Consider the following 5381-nt stretch of genomic DNA (forward strand, 5'->3'; position numbering starts at 1 on the left):
GGACAGACTGGGGTTGTTTTCACGAGAGATAGAAAAGTGAGGAGTAATTTGATTGAAGTTTATAAGATCCTGAAAGATCTTTACAAGGTGGAAATGGAAATGATGTTTCCTCTTGTGAATGAAATCAGAACCATGGGGTACTGTTTGAAAATTAGAGGTCACCCTTTTAGCGCCCAGAGATGGAGAGTATTTTTCTCTCAGATGCTTGTGTAACTTTGGAACGCTCTGTCTCAGAGGATTGGTGATGATTCGCCACGGCAGATTCGCTACCGATGATTAGCCACTGCCAGTTCTCCACCAGCGTTTCTCCACTGGGATCGTTTCACCCCTGGAGACTATTCACCACTGGAAATATATATATGTAGTGATTGTTTTCCCTCCCACCTGTTCTTTCATACTTCTCAGTCCCCTTTATCTATACAACTACATACTACATATTGATTAAAGGAAGAGGTAAAATAAATATAATTTTATTGGTTTATATATAAAGATTTGTTACAAACTTTAACCAGAAAAAGGAAATATATTTTAAAAATCTTTATAATGGCAGCAAAATCTCACATTAATATTAAACAATGGAATTTTTAGTTCATTTGATAGTTATGCGCTATTCCTCTAAGATATTCCAAACAATCTCTTTCACCGTATTCAAGAGCAATTTTTAAATTCTATCGTCTGTGTCTCAAATTTTTTTAGCTTTATTTGTGGTGGGTAACCCGCTATCAGCTGTTCCATATATAAATCTCGCCCCTTTTTCACTTTCATTAACGTTCCAATAAATTTCCATATGGTTGGGTGGTGAGCTCTGAGTTCAAAAGCAATTCTCCGATGAACGGCTTCAGCGTGATTATTTGTGCGATCTTCATCGTTTATTGTTGTCTCATAGACCGACCACATATCATGGAGAAACAAAGGTGCCCTTTGGCTACTGCCACATCTGTTTTAGATTTTAGATTAGATTAGATTACTTACAGTGTGGAAACAGGCCCTTCGGCCCAACAAGTCCACACCGACCCGCCGAAGCGCAACCCACCCATACGTTTACCCCTTACCTAACACTACGGGCAATTTAGCATGGCCAATTCACCTGACCTGCACATCTTTGGACTGTGGGAGGAAACCGGAGCACCCGGAGGAAACCCACGCAGACACGGGGAGAACGTGCAAACTCCACACAGTTAGTCGCCTGAGGCGGGAATTGAACCCGGGTCTCTGGCGCTGTGAGGCAGCAGTGCTAACCACTGTGCCACCGTGTAGAGTCCAATATAATTAAATTCAAACCAATCTAGTATTGGTTGTAGTTCTTGAGGCAAAAAATCTGTGAATTCTTCTATGTAGGTATCAAGGTCAGTAAGTGGCACAAAAGCCAAAGTGATTATCATTTTTGCTTTTAAAGCATAATCAGGATCGGTGTTGTATTGACGAGTTGCTCCAACTGCATTAATATGTCTATGCATACTTTGTGCCAAATGAAAGAAACAGCCCCTAATTCTAACTTCAGGAAACATTCTATCACAGCACTGTTAGCTGCCTGCTCAAAGTCACAATGGATATACTGTGGTCTGGGATTAGGTACCAAGGACTTCACCATTTCAAACATGCGTATATACGTTGAACGTTGCTTATTTGGTAGAAGTATATACAATATTGGATGAACCCCATCAAGTTTTGGTAGAAGTATATACAATATTGGATGAACCCCATCAAGTTTTTTTGCTAAAATACAATATACCTGAGAGAATAAAATAGGGGCTATGTTGAACGTACCATCCACAAACCACGTGGATTCTGCTAAATGATGTATCCAAGATTTCCTATCAAATATGATTATACGATTACTTCCTTGACCACTATCCACCAAAAGAAATTTTTCTTCTGCTCCGATATCAGGCTTATATACTTCGTAAGTAATTGGAGTCACCAAATGCTGAAGATCAGTAGGGTTTGGTGGCGCTAAACTAATATAATTCCTTTTTCGTCAAATTATTTTCTTCATGCTGCTTGTCGTCGGTAAAGATGCTAGGACTGACTGAGGGACATCAGCTCCACATTTGGTAATAAGAACACTAGGTACTTCCTGCAATTCTTCTGCACGACGTTTTAAACTTATTTTCACTTTTGCAACTTGGACACTTGCTGCGGAAGGGGAATATATGTGTCCATTAATTGTTTTTATCACAGTGCCACTCTTGGTGTGGATCCGTCCATTACATCGGCCCCTTTGTTCACATTGCCAAAACTTAATACTTGAATCACTCTTGGATAGTTTATCAAAAACATATATAAAACCATCGTGGTAAAACTTCTTATTTCCATGTTTACTAATAATTTCTGTTTCCATTTTGAAGACTTGAGGGTAAATGGAAAAAAAAATACAAGCTTAAAAAAAAACTCTCCTGTAACGAAAATAAGTTGTTACTGAAACAATGCAAATACTACCTAAACCAATATAACAACAATTTTATATAGTTTAGATATGCTTGGTGGTCAAAGGGCAGTGGCTAATCATTGGTGGCGAATCTGCTTATTTGCGGAATCATCTTCAGTGGCCAATAGGTGGTGGCTAAGCGTCCTCAGCAGTCAAAGGGCAGTGGCTAATCATCGGCGGTGAATGTGCTGTGGCGAATGGTCCCATTCTGGTCTCAGAAGGTAGTGAAGGCAGAGTCACTGAATATTTTTAAGGAGGATGTAGATACCTTCTACAGTTGAGCTGAAAATGTGTTGCTGGAAAAGCGCAGCAGGTCAGGCAGCATCCAAGGAACAGGAGAATCGACGTTTCGGGCATAAGCCCTTCTTCAGGAATGAAGAAGGGCTTATGCCCGAAACATCGATTCTCCTGTTCCTTGGATGTTGCCTGACCTGCTGCGCTTTTCCAGCAACACATTTTCAGCTCTGATCTCCAGCATCTGCAGTCCTCACTTTTACCTTCTACAGTTGAGCCAAGGGTTATTGAGGGTGGATAAGAATGTGGAATACACAGCACAGATAGATCAGCCATGACCATGTTGAATGACAGAGCAGGTTTGAAGGATGGATTGGTGTACTTCTGCTCTTAGTTTGTATGTTTGTACGAACATTGTTACCACCTCCTCCACTATGTGCTGTCAAAATGAAAATTCTCAGCCAAAGATTCATTGATCATTGGTACTGCTAGAGATACTCTTGTAAGCTGTACGTAGTTCACAGAAATGTACATAGTTTACAACACACGTATTATTGTTTATTTTTACCAACAATCGAGGTCTCTACTGATTAGGCCACTTCAATCTACACTAAACCACCACATTCTCTCCTCATCCAAATTAACTTCTGAAGACAATGGTTCCTTCCATGAGTTCTGATGAAGGGTCACTAGACCCAAGTGTTGACTCTGTTTTCTCTCCAACAAATGCTGCCAGATTTACCAAGTTTCTTCAGCAATTTCTGTTTTGTTTCAGGTTCCTACTATGACTTGACTCACAATGAAAACTCCTCAACTGTCATAAATGCCGATGATAACACATGTAATTTCCAAAGGCAACCTTCCTCACCTGACCAGGCACCCAATGTTAGTCCTCCTCATCCAATCTAAACATCAATTTCCCTTCACCTGGCTGGGCTCCAGAAGACAGTTCACTCATCCAACTCACTAACTTAGCTTCCAATAAAAACTATCTTTACTGACTCAATATTGACAGGTATTTCACATGGACTAGAACGATTAAAGTAGGTGGACCACCTCCACCTTTTCAAACAAAATTAGAATGGACGAGACAATTGCTGGCCTTGCATTGCACAGACACTTCATGAACAAATTTTTAAAAAGCACACTCAAATTAAGGAAACAAAACTAAATGAGACAATTATTAACAAATCCACTATTTGCAGGAAGGGTGATTCTGGGAAGTGTGTGGTGCAACATCATGGATATCTATAGGAAGAGAACTTGAAGGGACACTGTTCATAAGGAAGTGCTTAGAATTGTCATCATTTATACATAAATAGAAGTTAATGTTGCTGGTACCTTGTCCCTTCCATTGAGATATAGATGGCTTGAATCTGAAAATATGGATAGTTTGAGATCTATAGTTGGTGGATTATCAAATGTGTAAAATCAGACCTCAACAGATTACTATATGAAAAGTATGTGAAACCATAAACTAACAAAATATAAACTAATTTCAGAATTATTATGTTTTAAACTGTTCAGTCAACTGTACTCTTTTGGTAAGAGTGTGTCAAATGATTCAATGGACTAATTCAGATAAGTTTGGAAAACAAAAGAAAACTGTTTTCAAGCCATGAGGAGGTAAAAGAAGGCCAAAAAAAGTCCAATTATTCTAAGAAAACATCTTTGGCTGTAGCCAATTGGACGGTGATGTTACCTTTATTCCTGTGTAGTGGTTCACAAGGGAAAGCCACATGTAATGGAGGGTGCCATTAGCCTCTGTCATCAGCTGTGGGACAAAGTCCAGGGTTTTGTTGCTCAAGCTGCCAATAGCCCACAGCTTAGTCTTGGCTCCCATCCCACTGGTCACAGGAAAAATGGACGCCTGTCATCCTGAAATTTTGTCAAGATTCTGTAACAAAAACAACACTATCCATCTAACGGGATGAATTGTGTCAGGAGTGTTTATTTGATTCAAATTGCCTTGCTTAACTTTAGAATGAGTGAAACCTGCTGAAACTGCTCTCATCAAGTTTATTGTTCAGGCAGCTTCCATCACCATCTGTCAGATTAATCTGCAGCATGTGGCTTGACCTGTACTGAATAACAGACTACTTTCATTACATTTCCATAACTTGTCTTTTTATCAAACTTCACTTCTGTCAAGCATTGGAACGTATTTAAAGATGAGGAGTAAGAGCCTACACTGTTTCAGAAAGAAAGTTCTAATTGCTCTGTGTTTTTCTGAACAGTAATATACTGCTAACTTACCTTACATCTAAGGTCGAAACAGATTTACTTCATGGAACAACTTAGAGTAACAAATCAAAATTAATTAACAATCAGTAGAAACTCTAAAATAATAATTTATTAAAAATCAAGCTAGCATTGTATTAGAAATATGGCCTTTTTAAACTCTGTTTTGAGGCAAGGATCCTATTGATAACTATTTTATTATTATTATTATCAATAAATGTATTGGCATTATTAGGGAATGTTTTAGCCATTTGATGTTGTACAGATTTTAACAGAGCGCAGGTTACCCATGAAGTTATTGGCATTTTCCTTAGGAAGTTTCCTGATCAGCCATTACAACTTTGGCAGTAGGTCAACAGTGATCCTGATTTTATATAAACATTAACAACATGGTAGATAGGAGCAGGAGTAGGCTATTCAGTCCTTTGAGCAAGCTCCACCATTCAATATAATCAGACTAATGCCATTTACAAGTTCG

This window comes from Chiloscyllium plagiosum, chromosome 22 (assembly GCF_004010195.1).
Source record: "Chiloscyllium plagiosum isolate BGI_BamShark_2017 chromosome 22, ASM401019v2, whole genome shotgun sequence".
NCBI classification, from domain to species: Eukaryota; Metazoa; Chordata; class Chondrichthyes; order Orectolobiformes; family Hemiscylliidae; genus Chiloscyllium; species Chiloscyllium plagiosum.